Below are 19,817 nucleotides of genomic sequence, written 5' to 3' on the forward strand. Positions count from 1 at the left end.
CCAAGGTAAGGAAAGCTGAAACCCCACCACCACTGAACAAGAAACATAAGTTAAAACATCAAGACTGGGCCAAGAAATATCTGAAGACAGATTTATTAAAGGTTTTATGGACTGATGAGATGAGAGTGACTCTTGATGGACCAGATGGATGGGCCCATGGCTGGATCAGTAAAGGGCACAGAGCTCCACTTCGACGCAGATGCCAACGAGGTGGAGGTGGAGTACTGGTATGGGTTGGTAATAATAAAGATTAGCTAGTTGGAGCTTTTGCTCCCAAACCTACTGCCAGTTTTTAGAAGACACTTTCTTCAAGCAGTGGTACAGGAAAAAGTCTGCATCTTTCAAGAAAACCATGGTATTTATGCAGGACAGTGCTCATAAAGCTAGCCAGTAAAGGCCTTAAAGATAAAAGAATAATGACAATGGCCCCCTTCCCTACCTGACCTATACCCTATTGAGAACTTGTGGACGGAATGGAAAGCTTATGACTGTTATTGAAAAGATCTTAAATATTTAGGTTTGAGGTTTCTTAACATTTTGGACAACCAAAAGTACTGTAGTTGTTCAATAATGAAATGAATCCTCAAAAATACAACTTGCCTAATAATTGTGCACACAGTGTAAAATACACTAACGATAGCTGATGAGCAGAAAAGGTCAGGCAGATCACACGTTAACGATCACTGATATACATAATGTACTTTGAGTAATAAAATTTCATTTTTGTAATATTATTCATTATTAAGTCAATATTTGACACTGTTTTTGATAAACTAACACAATATCTGGTTTGGTGGATGTAGTAGCAATGCTCAATGAATTCTCAAGGTAATGCCATGAATAGGGCATGACTATAAAGAGTGGAAAATTTTTCTTTGTGAAGATAAAACTTCCAGTAAAGAGATGGCCGCATGTGTTTGCTAAGTGTAAGCGTGTTTTTGCAACCCCTCCACCCCAAAAAAAATATCAACATCTTTAGGTAAGTTCATGAGTTTGTGTTGGGCTGCATTCATAACCAACTTGGGCCGCATGTTGGAGACCCCTGCTCTAGAGCTTAGTAAATGAAACAAAGCTCACTGACTTCCATCATCCACTCATGTGCAAGGAAAATATTGTTTTTTTTTTTTATTTTCCTTGCATATGATTGGGTGTTCTTTGTAAAGTGAAGCTTTCCTTCATTTACTAACCTTTGGAGCAATTGCACTTGCACATGCACAGTCTTATTTGCCATTAGTAAATCTACCCCACTGTGTGTTTACCTGTATTTAGGTGCAGTCAAGTTGGCTGCGTTTAGAGAAAATACAATTCTGTGCATCCAGGATCTGATAAGACGCTATAGATGTGGCTAAATGCATGTAAATGAAACTAAACGTGGCTACGCCTGCTTTAAAGCAGGAAAAAGCGATCTGGGAGGCATGGGAGTTGTTTATTCTTCTCCAATGGCTGCTCCTGCAGGTAGCTAAGCTTAGCACAGGAGTGCTGGTGTGAATGAGGCCTTAAAGCGGAGTTCCACTCGACCTAAATTTTTTTATGAAAAAAATAAAAGTCAGCAGCTACAAAAACTGTAGCTGCTGACTTTTAAAAAAACAGCCACTTACCTGTCCCTCGGTCCCGCGGTGTGTCCCCCGCAGCTAGTTTCACTGGCTGCCCTGTATTCCAGGAGGCCGGCATCTTCAGTGTGGGCACCCGGCTGTGATAGCTTGCAGCTTTGAATTGTATAGGTCTCTGTAGAGAAGACAGACATTACTTTCCGAAAGTTTAAAATACATTCTACACCATTTAAAGGTTGACCATAGGCCTATTTGCATTAAATGGAAACCTAAGCACTAACATTTCACAGGTTTTAAAAGTTCATGTAATTTCCACAGTTATTGTTAATCCTTTTAAATATTTAGCTTTTTTTTTTTTAAAACAAATACCCAGCGATCCTGCCATAAAGGTCTTTGTTCAAGAACCGTCTGATAAGGGTGACAGCTCTCTGTCCCTGTCCCCCATTTATGTCACCATTTTACACAGGCTTCCAATAAAGACTACATGTGGCCTTTTCAATAAGATATTCTCCATTGTTGTCACCACCAGGAAACCCACCCTGACAAATGCTATGCAGCCACTGCTGGAGTGCATACATGTAGACAGTAAGTGGCTGCAAGAGATCAGTAGTACTGAAATGCAACAAAGGTTGAAAAAAAAAAAGCATGGCATTGTTTGTGACACATGATGCTGTAGAAAACTAAATGTCATTCAGTAAAGACATCTATTGTGATACTGAGATAAAGTAAGTGTACAGACATTCACAATGCAAAAGAAGTATAAAAAGACAGCTATGTATTGGTAACTGTTGTGCAGATCACAGGTGCTGTGAAAAGCAGAAAAGCTTAGCGATTTTTGCCTATGATTATGTCAGGCCATCCCTTAATACCAATCCCAGATTAACATACAACAAATGCCGCATGTGTTACTCCTAGGAGGTAGGTGACCACTCATGCCATTCACTGATTACAGTATCAGACTTCTCCATTTATTCCAGCACTTGTGAGACAGCACTTCTCATATGTGAACGTAAAGCTTTTTTGTCACTTGTGTTTAATGGAAATCTCATAATAAGGGGCTCTTAAGAATTCATTATTTAAAAGGGCCAGACTACAAGAAGCAGCTCCACAGGCCGAGTATTGATGCACTCAGAGTGACAGCGCCTCTCTGCTCTCAAGCAAACACCTTTCCTAGATCCTTTATTTCACTAATGCTGAAAATGATGCCACATAATGTTCCATCGAGAGAACTTTTACTAGTAAATTACTTCTTTTATGGATTTTTGGTGTGTTCTAAAGCAAAATGTTTTCTATATGACCCCCACTCTTAGCTCCCATTAGATCTAATGTGAGCAAGCTGCCTTCTGCAAGCCAGGCAGGAGGTGAGAAATTACCTTGTTAATCCATTTTTTTGTTGATGTTGAAATGTAACATTTCATGGAATGAACAAATATCAATACTACCCCTGTGCATTAAAACCATAGAGTCCTAGGCGGTCTTATAGAGCTTTCTTTTGTTGTCTGAAGCAGAAAACATCAGCTGGCCAATAGAGAAATTGTATATAGAAATTTCTGGCTTATTCCGCATACGCCACATGGTAACGTATGTGCTCCTCTTGCAGTAGTATTTCTGTTCTTTATTATAATTATATGAGGATAATTATTTAGAGGATAAGTTCACTTTTTATAACATTTTACATGTTACACCCATATTCAGGATGTATCATGTTACAAACGAACTGGCCCCCGCACCTTCCCTCACCCCCCAGATCCCCCTTCGTGACAGCTAGCGGGGGATCTTCTCCTCCCGCTAGCTGTCACATATTTAAAAAATGTGATCGTGCCGGGCTCAGCCCCCGCCCAACAACATAACTCATTCACACTATTCTGTGGGGCTGTAGACTTGTAGTTCTCATTGCTGTGGAGCGCAGTGGTAGTTTATTGAGTCTTCCTGTCAGCCTGTATCTGCTTGTCTGTATGACTTACGAACGCACAAATACAGTGACAGGGCTGCAGGAAACCTGCATAGCACAAGCAATCTGCTGAATACTGGTGCAATGCTTTACAAGCTCCAGAAACAAAAAAAAGTAAATGCACATTTTTTTTTTACCTGCAAAAATATGTACATTTATTATTTTTTGTTAAAAGGTGAACTTATCTTTTAACCTATCCCTGTCTGTCCCATCCACATAAACGGCTGGACGGGAGCAGTGCCAATGCAGGCGGACTTTTCTAAACGTCTCCCTGCATCCACCACCTGTGTGTGCTCCCTGGGAGTGAGCAGCAGTGCGATCTGTGCCTGATGTGTCCACCAGACACAACAGAACATGGATCACTGTACCGGCCTGCTGTGTTTGGCCCCAGTACCATGTGATTGCTGATTGGTCAATCAGCGATCACATATACAGTAGTAAACAAGATATAATTTCTTGGCTTCATTGTTTATTTCTGTGATCGATCACAGAGATCACATGGTACAAAGCCTTTGACAGCAGCATTGTACCATGTGATAAGCTGTGACCAATTACAGCTCTCACAGTATTTCTCAGTGGCTACAAGAAAGCAGCCAGAGAGAGTGAGAGATGATTACTTTTACAGCCAGCATGGCTGTAACAGCAGTGACAGTATTTAAAAAAAAAATCCTGATCACCCCCCACAAGTAGTGCATGGTGACACTGTACTGCTAGGGAAATGGTATGTAAAAAATATACATAAAAAATTAAAAAAAATTAAATAAAAAAAAATATTATATATATTTTTCTTCTATATACTGATTTGGGTTAGCAGAATACATTTTAGCCTAGATTTATTAAGGATTATTTAATTGCAAAATTTTGTAAGAAAAACACATTTTTCAGAATTGTCAGTATTTTGTCATTCATATTGGAAAAAAAACAAAAACCAAGTGGTGATTAAATACCGCTGAAAGAAAGCTCTCAAAAAAAATGCAAAAAAATTCATTTGGGTACAGTGTTGCATGCCTGAGTAAGTGTGAGAGCGCTGAAAGCTGAAAATTGGCTTGGACTGTAAAGGGGGTGAAAGCGTCCGGACTTGAAGTGGTTAAGGTAAAATTCCAGGCACATATGCAGTGAAACAATTATATTGAACTGGCTGAATGACCTGCCTATAATTCTTTATAGCCAGTGTCACAGTAGCTAAGCAGCCCAGTTCAGTCTGTGATTGGTCAGTGAAGGAACAGCAGCAGAGTGATGGTATCATACCTTTGCTTGCCCCTCCAGTAAGAATGTGCACTATGGCAGACTGAATGCAGTAGAACTTGGGTTAGCTGGGAGTACTGACTCACCCTCTATATTGATGTGCATGGGATTACAGGAGGCTGATATCAAGGCAGATCATTTCAGATAATGACTTTAGCTTTGTGTCATTATACATTTAATTAATTGCCATTGAAGATTGAACTAAACTTTTCTTTATATATCCACCTGGAGTTATCAGCTTTATAGAGAAGCACTTATGGTTAGCAGTCTGGCAATGTTTGTATACAACCCACATAGGTTGCCAGGCTACTACATTACCATACTTCTGTAAGCCTGTATGACCCTTGATTTAAACATATTGGAAAGTTGATGATTTCTGTATAATAATATAACAATCATATTTGTAACTAAAGTCATTAAAACATATTGCGGTCCCTTACTTTTTTGTAAATGGTCAGCAAGCTTACACTGATATAATTTGCATTAAAATGATATTCCGATATAATTTTTCTGCCTGCTTTTTTTCTACTTTTCCTTCATGAATAAATGTACTTATATCCCCCTTTCTCTTTGTTGGCCCAGCCTCTTGCCTACCTACCCTATAGTTGTAACTGTGACCTCTGCTATATGCTTACATTCTGATGTGCTGGCTGTGCTTGCATAGTAGATTTTCATAGAGTTCTATGGACCTGTCTCTTGAAACAAGAGTTGCTCAGAGCTTATCCCATAAAAACCCTTATGGTAATTTGGGCCTAAACAGCTAGTGCCTTACAACCAGTATAATCTTATGACACCTAAACAGAAACCTTAAAGTAGAACTATAGGCAAAACGTTTTTTTTCATGTGGGATAGAGTAAGGAAAGGTTTTACCCCTGTTAGTTTATTTTTTGCCATCTGTGTCCTCATTGGGGAGATTTACCTTCATTTCCTGTCCCATAGCCAAAACAGGAAGTGAGGTATAATCCCTTCAAATTAAGGGAATTCCTTGGGGACCCCCAGATCTTCAGAACTAGTGACCCCATTGGAAAATTTCCCCTCAGTTACTTTTCTGGGGACAACCCAAAATTTGGGATTTGTTTACTTTCACTTTCGATGATAATGATAAACTAGACAAATAGAGAGAGTGAATCTCCCCAACGGGGACACAGACCACAATAAGAACTAACAGGTGTTCTAATCAATCTCCACGCAAAAAAGGTTTTGCTTTAGTTATATTTTAATCAGTTAAAAGTGTTCGGTCTTAAGTGCCATTTACATCTATGCATTGGGAACTCACATGCATATCAAAACACAATAATGCATATATTGATAGTGGTGTGCTGCATTACCAACAAATGGTGCATGGACATTTTTTTATCCATGTTAGTGCTTTCACAGCCTATTGAAAATAGAGTACCAATGACATAAGACACCAAAGGAACTGAACTCAGAAATCTGTGCCCAAATAAAAGCAGGCAGAGTGGCAAAAGGACTAGTCACCACTAGAGATGTAAAAATTCTGGAAATTTTAAAGCCATGGGAAAAAATTGAATTTTTTGGAAAAACTGAAAAATAAATTTAGTGTAGAGTTGTTTTACAAACTAAAAGTCTGGGAATATGATATGCACTGGGAAAGTGAAAGTCAGTGTCCATAAAAGTATTATGCTTGGATTAAAAGTACAGTTTATTCAGTAAATAAACTAAACCTTGCTTTTTAAAACCTTTGATGATCCGGAAACAGAAAAAAGTGTGTTTCTGGAATGGAAACTCTGGAGGAAAAAGCTGCTTGTACTTCCATTATGGCCTCATCATTTCATCCCATAAAGTATTTTTAATGTCTTTAGGGCATCTTTGGCATGCCAGGATGCGTTTTGTCATCCTTGTAGCATTTAGAAAATAATAATTCTTCACACAATATTTGTAGATTGCAGCTTTGCTCTCAGCAGAAATTGCAGTGTGGAAAAGTTTTCAAACTTTAGATGTTGGTCTCACCATTTTACTGAGAGAAGGAAAAGAATAAACAATTTACTGACCAGACTATAGGTAAATATTATGCTGTGGTGGTGGAGAATATTAATAGGATACAATTAGAAAGATATAAAGATAAACTAATATGTCAAACAAATTTACCCTCTTACCTGTCGTTCAACTGCAGGAGGTACAATACGGAGCCCACAAGCAAACTAAACTGGGGCCTTTCACCTACAGTGCCCCTTGTGACAGAAATGCATATTTCACTTGTTTGAGAACAGCATTGAAATGTAAAGTGTTACTTGAATTGTATTCTAGGATTTGCTTGTCTTCAGCTGAGAGAACTTGCAATAATTTAAGACTTTACATAAAGTCTCAGAAATCTTTCATTAAGGTCTTCATGTTATATTGTTTGAATGCCATATCATAGATATACTATTTATCATTGAAAAAATGCTAACATTTTCCACATTCCACAATGGGAAACAAAAGCTTTTATTCCACGATTTTTCAGTTTTTTTCCCAGACCTCCACATCTCTAGTCACCACTATTGTCTGTGGTCACCCTGCAGACGATCTTTTCCCCATTACTGACTTGCCAAGTCTTGTTCTGTACAGTGCCTATGTGTGGAGATGGCCATCTTGGTAAAGGCAGGGCTTTGCTCCCTCCTGTCAAGGCCTCCAGCAAGGTGAACAGTGAATAGTAGGGACATCATTAAACCTCATTTCAATTCATAGACGGTCTTTGGTTTACAATGACGCTGTGAAGAAGTATGTACAGTATGTGCAGATGTGCACTATTTTTCAGGACTAATTCAGGGTTGCCCTCAGATTTCTATGTGAAACATGGGATTCTGTAGGAAAAGAACATACTTGATTGTGTAGATTGTTGTAAATGGCACTTTATTATAAATATAACAAAAATGGTACTGAGAGTATAGCTTTTGGTCCCAGTTCTTTTTTAAAATGGCATCGGGAATCAGCAGGTCCCGACAGGGGTTTAGGCTAAAACTAATGGCCGTCATCAATGGCCAGTGTCCAGCACTACACCCAGGACCTGAAATGTAGGAGCATCCTGTAAAAGTGAATGTAAACACTGTGCTTCTACAGTTTTAACAATGACATTGTAAACAACACAGGTCTCTTTCCTGCCAGCAAGAACATGCTGCTGTATATTTTTCGGCACAGCAGAGAAATACACAGCAGCATGTTTCCCTAGTAAAACACACACAGTAAACACACACAGTACATTATGTTGCACAGCACACAGTTAACCCTTTGATCGCCCTTGATGTTAACCCCTTTCCTGCCCAGTGTCATTGGTACAGTGTCAGTGCTTTTTATTAGCACTGATCACTGCATTAGTGTCATTGGGATGTCAGTGGCAGTTAGTAAGTTCCCACCCAGTTTCAGAATGCCCGTTGCAGTCCCGTTATAAGTTGCTGATCGCTGCCATTACTAGTATAAAAAACATAAAAATTCCAGTATGTATACTTCCATTTGTAAACGCTATAACTTTCATGTAAACCAATTAATTTACATGTATTGGGATTTTTTTTTGCAAAGAGATGCAGCAGAATACATTTTGGCTTAAATTTATGACTAAATTAGATTTTTTTTTTATTTTTTGTTTTTTACCAAATATGTTTTAAAGCAAAAAGTAAAAAATATTGTTTTTTCTTCAAAATTGTCAAAATTCATAGCGCAAAAAATAAAAAATGCAGAGGTGATCAAATACCACCAAAAGAAAGCTTGATTTGTGGAAAAAAAGGACATAAACAGGGCAGCACAGTGGCTAAATGGTTAGCACTTCCGCCTGGCAGTACTAGGGTTGTTAGTTCGAATCCCAGCCACGGCACCACCTGCTTGGAGTTTGCATGTTCTCCCTGGGCCTGCGTGGGTTTCCTCCTGGTATTCCGGTTTCCTCCCACACTCCAAAGACATGCTGGTAGGTTAATTGGATCCTGTCTAAATTGGCCCTAATATGTGTATGTATGAATGTGAGTTAAGGACCTTAGATTGTACGCCCCTTGAGGGTTAGGGACTGATGTGAATGTACAATATATATGTGTAAAGCGCTGCGTAAATTGACAGCGATATATAAGTACCTGAAATAAATAAATAAATAAAATTAATTTATGTGCAGCATTTCATGACCGTGCAATTGTCAGTTAAAGTAACGTAGCGCCGTATCACAGAAAATGGCCTGGTCAGGAGGGGGGGGGGGGGGGTAAATCCTCTGGAGGGCAGGTAACCTCATACGTTCCATTTAGGTACACACGGAGGTCTCCAGCACAAATAAAAAAACACTATCTAATCTGTTTTAACTACTCAGGTTAAAAAACAAGGCTTTAATTGCATACATTTGCAAATATATGTGGGAGACACACTGCTGCATCAAGGCACCTCTGATAAGTGTGACCCTAACTTTACACTCTTTGATTTCCCAAGTATGGGATATATAGCAATGCACAAACAGAGAGCAGGCTCGAATGGAGGCAGCCCTTTCTTCTTCAAGGTACAGCAAAAGCCCAGTTATCGCCCCTTCCAAAGCAGCTAAAGACTTCCAGTGTCACATGCTGCATGCTCCAATTCCATTAGTTAAATAAGCTCCTTCACAATGCATGTGAAATCATTTCCAAAACATGTCTACAGAAATGCACACATCAGGTCTAAAAGAGTCCCATAGTCTGTACATTTTCTCTCCTAATATCTGTGCTTTGAAGATTCACTTTCTCATTTTAAACATATTTACATTTCAGCCTGCATCCAACCAAGGACAAACATGTACAGTGTGTCAGTGTAATTTCCAGCAAGTGACCTCTGAATACTTCCTGTTCCTGACACCAAATCATGAAATTAGCAGTCGATGTGTCACCATAACATAGGAAAATAAATGCAATACATATTGATTTAAGACTCAGAGTTTCTACCTGACAGTACAGTGAGTCTGAAAGGAAAAGTAAGGTGGGAAACTTGCCCCAAATGCTTCACAAGGTATTGGCATATTTATGGAGTGATCATAGATTATGACATTGTTTGAGTCAGGGATTTGCATTATTAAAATGGTTGATTTTATGTGTTTTATAATATTTTTATTTTTTTTTTCTTTGGAACTAAAAAATTGCTCCCTTTCTGTTTCCTATAGAGATGCCTTTTTATTCATCTCCTCCCTTCTGAGCGCAGTTAAATAGCTGCCGGGGGAAGGATTCTTTTAAAAGCTTTTCTGCAATCTTTTAAGAAAATTAAGCAGGCATTGAGGAGCATGTGGCGTTTGAATGCTCACACAGTGAGTGAGATATGGGGGTGTGGAACTGTCAGCAGCTGGTTATGGATGCAGAGTGCTCATGAATCTTTAACCCTTCAATTGCCACTGGGGTTTTCAGTGTGGTGCGAAAAAGCTCTGTCTGACTAAGCTCAACTTGTCACCAGGGTGTCTAGACGTGTGAAGAAAATTGTTACCTTTTCCCAATTTCCATAAGTATTTGTTTAAGTTAATGGCAAAACACAAAGAAATACGTAAGCGGCATACTTTGCTACTGAATTAAGTTCATAGTTTTAATCAAAGTTCTTAGAAATGCATAAAGACACAGGGCAGTACTGGTGCGAAGATTTCGGTTCGAAATCTCCTGTATGAAGGGGCCTATTTTCTGCACTCTGGGCAGCATACTAAATTAAGGATAATGACACTCAACCTGTTCGCCTTTTACCTGAATAATGCACTGTTTAGAAAGTTGCATGTGACTTTACCATCAGAAAGTGCATGGCTTTGTCTGAGACTTCTTAAGTAACATTAAACCTTCCTTTTTTTAAAATTAAAATAACAAACATAGTATACTTACCTGCTCTGTGCAATGGTTTTGCACAGAGCAGCCCCAATCCTTCTCTTCCGGAATCCCCTGCTGGCCCTTCAAGCCCATCCTCTTTGACGGGTGCCCCCATGGAAAGCCACCTTCCATGGGGGCACCTGTCTGGGCTCACTTCTGAACCTTCTTGTCTGCGTCTATTGACACAGACCATGCATTTCCCAATGGCTCTCAATGCTATCAATCTGCCCAGTGAAGGAGACAGCAGCAAGAGCCACTGCTCTCGTGCACACCGCTGGATCAGATTGGGCTCAGAAAAGAATAAGCAGAGGACTGGGGGGATCCTGCAACACAGGTTTTTTTTTTTTTACCTTGATGTATAGAACGCATTAAGGTAAAATATCTTTACACATTTTTCACAAAAGGAGATGTTGTGGAGCTCAGGTGAGTGTTACCATAAGTGGTTTCCAGATTGTTAGAGCAGACAGGGACTGAACAAGGAATGGTAAGAGAGAGTGGGGCTTGTTATTTTTGTAAACAATAGATAGTGCAACCCTGGTCACATAAGTGGTACAATACTCACCTCTGATCCTGCAATGCACTGTCCCAGAGCTCCCTGTCTGACATCCTCAGGTGGCCGTCCTCTGCCATTGGCAGGCTGGGGATGATGTCACTCCCGCGTATGGGTGGGAGTCCTGTCAAATTCGACATTGCCGGATTTGTACAGTGAGCTGGGTCTGCACATCTCACTGTACAGGGGTGGACAGGCAGGTAGGTAACTTTAACACAGAGGAGACAAAGCATGTCTCTTCTGCATTAAAAATCCTGTCTGTCCACCCATTTTTAATTTTTAGCTAAATTTCCACATTAAGGAAAGAGCTGCCCAGGTATAGAATTATTGGTTGTAGGGCTTCAGCCTTATTACTTGCCCAGGGAGATTTCACATTTATTGTAGTGGCAGTGTATATTTCAGCTTCTGCCAACTCAACGTTGGTAAGTGATGCCATCCACGGTGTTATTAAAAAACTTCAAACTAAACATCCCAATGCCCTTTTCATAATCTCAGGTGATTTTAATAATGTGGATATAGAGAAAACATTGAGCAACTTCACACAGTTTGTGAGCTGCCCAACTAGAGAGAGTAAGACCCTGGATCTGCTGTATGCCTATGTGGAAAATGCCTACAGCTTTTATCCTCTTCGACCTTTAGGCAGATCAGATCATAATTTGGTCTACCTCAATGTTTGTTATGTACCCCTGGTTAATAGACATCCTGTAACCACCAGTTTGATGAAAAGATGGTCTGAGGAATCCCTTGATTTATTGCAGGGTTGTTTTGAGGAGACAGATTGGAATGCACTTTGTCAGCCACATGAAGGGGACATTGATGGGCTTACTGAGTGCAAACACATTATATTAATTTCTGTGTAGATTCTATTGTTCCAACAAGAATTCTTCATTGTTTTTTGTAGCAATTGTGCACACAGAGATGGACGCAGTCATCAATCTTGCTAACGATCCTCCATCTTGTATCTCTCTCCCTCCTCCAATCCCCCTCCCTCTCTATTGAGTGACTTGTGATCCCTGTGCTCTAGGGTTCAGAAGTGCACAGGCAATCAGGCACAGCGGGACAGCTTCATGGTTATAAATCCCAAACTAGCTGGTGCCCGGGTGTCTGTTAGCTTCTCAATCTGAGATATCGTAAAGCCATAAACCAGTCCTTCACTGAGCTTCAAAGACATTCCAGCTGGCTGTAAAACAGACTTAGGTTTAATAACCCACTTTTACATATAATTTTATATCTGGAGCTGGGAAATAATTACATAAAAACCAAGCATATATTCGGTTAGCTCAGTTTAATGCAAGTCGTCTGATATCTTACACCCCCTAGTTGAAATCTACAGGAGAGCAGAAAACTATATCTCCTTAACCCAAGCAGGTATGTCATATTTAATATCTAGACGTTCAGCAGATGATTCTGCTTATTAATCTACTAGTGGCTAGGCTGCTACATGCACCTAGGGTAGGTTATTGATCATGATATAAATTGGAGGGATTTTGGTTCTAGCTTGGGTCTCCGCCCAAACACCCCTCCCCAAATGAGGCGATTGGTTCTCTGCTACATCTTTTTCTGTAAATATTTTTATTGTACCTTTTTGACCTTTTTAGTAATAAATCCTATTATCTGAAAAGTGTTGAACTGTTTCTAAAGCTCTTTAATGAAAACTAAGAATCCCTGTCTCTGAAGAGCGCTACTGTGTGTTTTAAAACCTCTATATATCTCTGCCTGCGGTGACAGTGGTATACAGACGATTATTCAAACATCATAGTGTTATTGCTAATATTGGCGAGTTTCCTCCTACTCTGTACAAAAAGGTGGTGGTGGCAGTGTGAAGGGATAATTGCGTAATTAACCTGACCCAGTAACAATCGCTCTCAGGCTGCGGCACATAGGTTGTGGTCCATTAGCTGGAAAATCTTTGTGCAGCTGAGTGTGGTATTGTTACGCACGTGACAGCGCGGTTTTAGATTGGCTAGTCCTTCGTTCACAGTTGGTGAGAAGGGCTGGGGGTCTGACGCCGCGTCTGTCACATTATTCAAATGTTAAACCATTGGTAACCAGGGACATGAAGCATGTTTTTAGCACCGAGGACATGGCTTTTAGAGTAGGTAATAAAGAAGAGTTAAAAATGATTCAGAAGGACCTGAGGATGGAGCTTAGAGAGGCAAAGGAGAAATATAGAAGAAAGTTGGAGTGGAAATTCCAGAAAAACAATGTGAGAGAGGTCTGGATTGGCATGAGAACCATTATGGGGCTCAAGCCAGTTGGTGGGGGAGATGTGGAGAGGGCAAATGAACTTGAACCTCTTTTTTAATAGCTTTGATTCAGAGGCCCTAGCTTTGACTCCCTCAGATTTAACACCGAGTTGTAGGAAAGCAGAGTTGAGGCAAGTACCTTCCACTCCTCATGTCTAATAAGCTGGACTGCAGCAGGAACACTGAGGTGTAAGAAGGGCCAGAGCCGCCTCTATTTTTTGAGGAGGCCGAGGTTTTTTAACATTTGCCAGACAATGCTGAAGATGTTTTATGAGTCTATGGTGGCCAGTGCTCTGCTGTATACTGTGGCATGCTGGGAAAGCAGTCATAGGTAGGCTGACACCAACAGACTCAACAAACTTATTTGCAAGGCCAGTGATGTTGTTGTAGATTGGAGTTAGGGTCTTTAACAACAGTGTTAGAGAGGAAAATATTGTACATTCAATCTTGGACAACTTCTCCCACCTACTACACAATACAGTCTGCAGAGTACCATCAGTGACAGATTATTACAACCACGATGCACCACAGAGCGACACAGGAAATAATTTTTTCTGATTTTCTATTATTTTTTAATCTACGTTATTTATTTTATGTTGTAATTTAATAGTATGGATGGTTTATTAGACTGTAGTTTTAATTTAGTTGTATTGCTGTTATTGGTAATTTTATTGTGTCATTGTGTCTTGTTCCATCCGTTGTTGTATTCTTGTGTTGTCTTCATTGAATGTTGCTGTACCTTAATAATTTCCCTTTGGACTTAATAAAGTATTCTGATGTAGATAAAGTTCATGGGTTTTTTGTAGACAAAACAGGTAGAATGGATGTATCCAAAGAAAGTAATATTCTAGTGCCACATCCTAGTTATACCAGTCAAACATAGAGGGGAAAAAAAGGGGGAAACAAGGGTGCAAATGGACTTTAAAGGCACAGAAACTCCAAACACATATTAGTAAAATCATTTGTACTTTATTATGACAATGAGTCATGAAAAACATCTTTCAGTTTAAAAGAAATCATTATATGATGTCCCTGCAGACAATGTCCCACAACCCACCATATTACATGGAACAAACTAGTGATAAAGCATACAGTAACCACCTGAAAGAAGTTATGGGGGGATGAGAAACATTAAGCCGCAGGAAGAATGGCCCAACATGGTTCGCAACAATGGTCGCTTCTTCAGGGGCTTAGTAAAATCTAAAAAAGATATACCTATATTGAATATATCAAATGACAACATGTAAACACAAAAAAGGGAGGATCATACAATAATATAAGATGACTTACATATAATAATAATATGCACCATACAGCAGCAGAACCCTCCAGACATAAGGGGTAAGCCTCCTCTGTGTTCCCGCACTGTGTACCAGTAAAGAAAAAAAAAAGAAAGAAGAAAAAAGAGGATACACTTTTTTCTTTTTTTTTTCTTTACTGGTTAGTCTAGAGTAGACCCTTGGGGCTCTGGACTATCGGCCATTGTTGCGCCCACATATCTAGCCTTCTGGATAGCCCCTTGCCTTGCGGGAACACAGAGGAAGCTTACCCCTTATGTCTGGAGGGTTCTGCTGCTGCATGGTGCTAATTTCAAATTTCAGTGTTTTTGGTTTGATTACATTATTGAATAAAATTTATTATTATTTATTATTATATTATAATTTATGATTTTGTGTTTCAAGTTTTATCATACCCAGGATGTTTACTAGATTCTTGTTCAGACAGATTTCAGTGAGTTATTCCTAAGAATTACAGGCTTACAATAAAAAAACAACATATATCCATGCAAAACAATGTAGTGCTTTGAGCACAGAAATATTGACATAATCATACCGCTAGGGAGGTTAATCTCTGTGTGTTAGGAAACTTATCCAAAGAGATTCATACAGATAGCAGAGGAAAGAAGCAGTAGACAGAAATGACTGTTATTGCTCCAGATTGCGACAAGTACACACTATAGAGAGGTATGCTTTGTTTATATTTCTTGTCTGAAGTTTACAACCATTTTAAGGGGAATTTCCAGGTTATCCTAAAATCCTGTTAGTTTAGGACCACTTAATGTAGTAGAAAAAGGTACTCCACTGCTTGTCCCAAGTTTTCTGAGAGCAGATTGCTGCACTACAGAGTCCACCTGCACAGTGGTTTTCAAAGTATTACATGAGCTACAGAAGTACGCAGGGTCCACCATATGTAGAGAGACTGTAGTAGGTAGGGGCTCTTTCATGTTACTTTGCTGAAAGGCCCAAACTGGATATGGACTTTCAATTCTAATGTGTCGCAAGACAAATACAAGATGTGACATCTTGTGTAAACATCTAGTCGCTTTCCAGGTTTCATGTTTTCTTAGCCACTGACCTAGAACAAAATGTGCTGATAATGACAATTGTGACCTAAAGTATTGCTGTAATAATATAAGTATTACATCAACTGTCATTTTCAGTGGCAGGTAAGTAATGGCACCATCCATGTTACCTCGTGACATTTCTAATTTTATATGCCTTAGCCTTTTCAGCACTTTCAGCCAAACTGTTTTTATTTTCTAAGGTTTAGATTGTAAGGGAGTATTAGGACCTTTATAGACTTGTTATTGTTCTCGATGCTCCTCTGCAAGACCAGTGAATGCCTCTATACCATTTTTGTATTCAAAGAAGGTGGTAAGGGAATATTTCCCCACTTCCTTTCTATTTGACTGGTAGCAGAGAAAATGGAAGGAAAAATCCCCTAACGGACACACACACACACAAAATGGGAGGGGTTAGAACCTTTGTCTGTTTTTATTGATGTCTGTGTTTCCATGACTGAGATTTACCCTCATATTCTGTATAGGTCAGACAGAACATAAAGTGGGAAAGATCCCCCCAATGACAACAGCCTATAAAATTCTGTAGAAATAATCACAGCGTTTTACAGACATTTAAAACCTGACAGAGGTTCTAACCATTTCCGTACACACTAAAAAACTAAAGAACACCTGTAATCTCTGAAAACTTCTTAAAATGGCTTTTACAATAAAAGCATATACAGTGCTCAGCATAACTGAGTACACCCCTTTTGAAAAGTAAGATTTAAATCAGTACCTCATTGAACACAAAAACTATTTCCAAAATTTTGACAAAACTGAGTTTATAGAACATTTGTTTAGCTCATTACATGAAAGTAAGATTAATAATATAAAACATAGATTACAAACCCCACAACAAAAACTCCTCCATCTAGTATTTTGTATGACCTTCATGATTTTTAAGGACAGCACCAAGTCTTCTAGGCATGGAATAAACAAGTTGGTGACATATTACAATGTCTATCTTTTTCCATTCTTCAAGAACGACCTCTTTTAGAGCCTGGATGCTGGATGGAGAGTGATGCTCAACTTTTCTCTTCAGAATTCCCCATAGGTGGTCGATTGGGTTCAGATTAGGAGACATGCTTGGCCACTGAATAACTTTCACCCTGATTACTCGCCAGTGATTACTCGCCGGTGCCCGGTGATTACCGAGGATCTCCGACGGGGAGGAGAACAGGTTTTTTTTTTTTTCCCACTAACAGTTATGCTCCCTGTCTGCTCGTGCACACTGCTTTGAATACAGCCCTCCAAAGCAGTGTGCTTACATTGAAGCACACAGACACACATAGTAAAACACACCCAGCACAGTTAACCCTTTGATCACCCCTTATGTTAACCCCTTCCTGCCCAGTGCCATTAGTACAGTGTCAGTGCTTTTTTTTTTTTTTAGCACTGATCACTGTATTGGTGTCACTGGGGATGTCAGCGACACCAAGTCAGTTGCCCCCAGTGTCAGAATGCCCGCCGCAGTCCCGCTATAAGTCTCTGATCGCCGCCATTACTAGTAATAATTAAAAAAAAAAAAAATCCCAGTAAATATACCGCCATTTGTAAATGCTATAACTTTCACATAAACCAATTAATTTACATGTATTGGAATTTTTTTTAGCAAAGACATGTAGCAAAATACATTTTGGCCTAAATTTATGACGAAATTAGATTTTTAAAATTTTTTTACTGGACATGTTTAATAGCAAAAACTCAAAATTGTTGGTCTTTTTTTTTATAGCGCAAAAAATAAAACCGCCCAGGTGATCAAATACCACCAAAAGAAAGCTCAGTTCGTGGGGAAAAAAATATGTAAATTGCATTTGGGTGCAGCGTTGCATGACCGCGCAATTGTCAGTTAAAGTAATACACCGCTGTAATGCAAAAAATGGCCTGCTCAGGAAAGGAGTTAAATCCTCAGGAGGGCAAGGTTAAAAAAGCACACAAAAGGAGAGAAAAAGAGAATGACACTGTTTAGCACTTTATTATTACAATTAGAATGTTAAAAACATATTCCACTCTCATTTAATAATAGTGTAAGATCACAGTAATCATAGATGGCAGCCTTCCCCTCTTAACGAACAGCATCCTTAGGACTCAGTGCCTGGTGGAAAGCAGCATATGGGCTGTGAATCAGGACATAATATTATTAGTATAATACAGGTTACATGGCGCCAACAGTTTTTCATATCTAGTCCCACCCGGATAAGCTCAGGAATGCAGCACCAAATATGTAATCCACAAAGGAGTGGGTGGAGCCCTGTGACCATGTCATTCATTGGAAAGTGGGCATCGCTATGTGTTTCAGGGCGGGGAATCCATTTCTTCAGTCTTTCTCTGAGACTTGAGAAAGGGCTTCCCTGCGTGAAACGTGTAGCCATGTTCCCTTTCAGATGTAGGATGTCATCAGGGGACTCCGCCCATGCTAAAGCTTACAAAATAATTTATTGTATTAAAAGAGATATATACAAGAGAGAGACATAATTTTGTTCCTGTTATTACGACTTCATCTGGAATATGCAATTCAGTTTTGGGCACCAATTCACAAAAAGAACATTGGGGAACTGGAGAAAGTATAGACAAGGGTAACCAAACTGATACGAGGCATGGAGGAGATCAGCTATAAGGAAAGATGAGAGGAACTGAATTTATTCTCTCTTGAGAAGAAGAGATTAAGGGGGGATATGATCAAAAAGTATACATAGAAAAGTGGTCTTTATAGTGAACTTGCTGTTCACTTTCAGGTCATCACAGAGGACAAGGGGGCATTCTTTACATCTGGAGGAAAAAAGAGATGTAACTTCCACATATGGAAAGGCTCTTCACAGTAAAAGCTGTGAAATTGTTCAATATGCCAGTTCCCTCCTTAGGGATCAGGAAAGATTATTTCCCCCCCACAGGAGCAAATTGGATCATGCTTTATATGAATTAATTACCTTCCTCTGGATCAACTGTGGTTATAGGTTTTCTATTTATTTATATTATTAAAAATTATTTTGGATAGATGGTCTTTTTTCAACCTAACTATGTAAGTACTGTATATAGCTGTTCACAGATCATACATGAACTGTGTCATCTATTTGGCAGTTCTAGTTGTATGTATTGGTTAGTTATTTACTAAGCAAACAGAACTACGGATTAAATAGGAGGTGGTTAATGATAATGTGCATTTACTCAACTGTTATGACTCCCCTTTCTAAATAATTTGTTGCAGCAGCCGTTTACCAAGCCACCCATATATGCTTGTGCCGGGCTTTGCAGCTCTGTGTGTTAGGTGTTGTGAAGATTCATGGGAGTTTTAATGCTGCAGCCAGCACACACTATAAACTGAGCAGATGTTGCTATGGAAATCTGTGTATGTGTTTATGTATTTAAGCCTTTAAGTGTTAGAATATGTGTCGATACGAGAAACCGGGAGCCCACAGTTTTTCTGGCAGCATGAGAATGTATGAGTGTATAAATTAATAAATAATGGAAAATTTTTACCTTTCAGCTGTACAGCTACCAATTTGCAATTTTGTTATGCTTTGTTTATAACACCTGGTTTTAATGATTAATCATAGGTCTGTATTTATGCTTCTGTTTACAGTTCACAGTGGCAGAAAAGAAATCTTTGCCGTTCTTTAAAAAAAAGTAAAATGCATAGAAATGCAACATGCGCTCTGATGAAAGTAGACCTTTTTTTGAAGATTTTTACCCTAGAGATACTGATTACAATTAGGTTTTGACTTGCTTGTGTGTATTTTACCTCCCCAATGCCTTTTTTTTTTTTTTTTGCAAATGCAAAAATGTAGGCCACCGTCACCAGTGTGTATCATCCCTATGTGCTGTGAGTGGAACTCCATTAATGTGTGTGTTTGTTTTTTTGAGTGGGAATGGTGTATAACCTGTTTGATTTTATTGCTTTCTGTGTTTCTTCTAACTTTCTGCCCAGGTGTCCAAAATAGAAGTGAGGATTAGCTTTCCCAATGAGAAACAAGTGTCCATGAATATCTGATAGCTATCCTTACTCAATGCGATATTCTAGTTCAAGCGATTTTGCTCTGCAAAAATATCATGGTGGCCCCCATGATGTGTATGCTTTAATTGTAATGCCATGAGGACTATCGTTGTTGTTTGTGCAGTGTTATTATATTTGTATGTGGTGAAGAGAAGATCTGAAAGCT

At 39.2% G+C, this 19,817-nt stretch overlaps 1 protein-coding gene across 1 annotated transcript in view; it reads left to right on the top strand.

The window, feature by feature from the left end:
• The window catches only part of DENND1A (DENN domain containing 1A), a gene marked incomplete at its 3' end in the record, with an annotated part of 1,241,355 nt that overhangs the window by 405,868 nt on the left and 815,670 nt on the right, over positions 1-19,817 (top strand). The window lies entirely within an intron of this gene.

Source organism: Staurois parvus, unplaced genomic scaffold (assembly GCF_062004578.1).
Source record: "Staurois parvus isolate SC_StPar_1 unplaced genomic scaffold, SC_StPar_1.0 ptg000002l, whole genome shotgun sequence".
NCBI classification, from domain to species: domain Eukaryota; kingdom Metazoa; phylum Chordata; class Amphibia; order Anura; family Ranidae; genus Staurois; species Staurois parvus.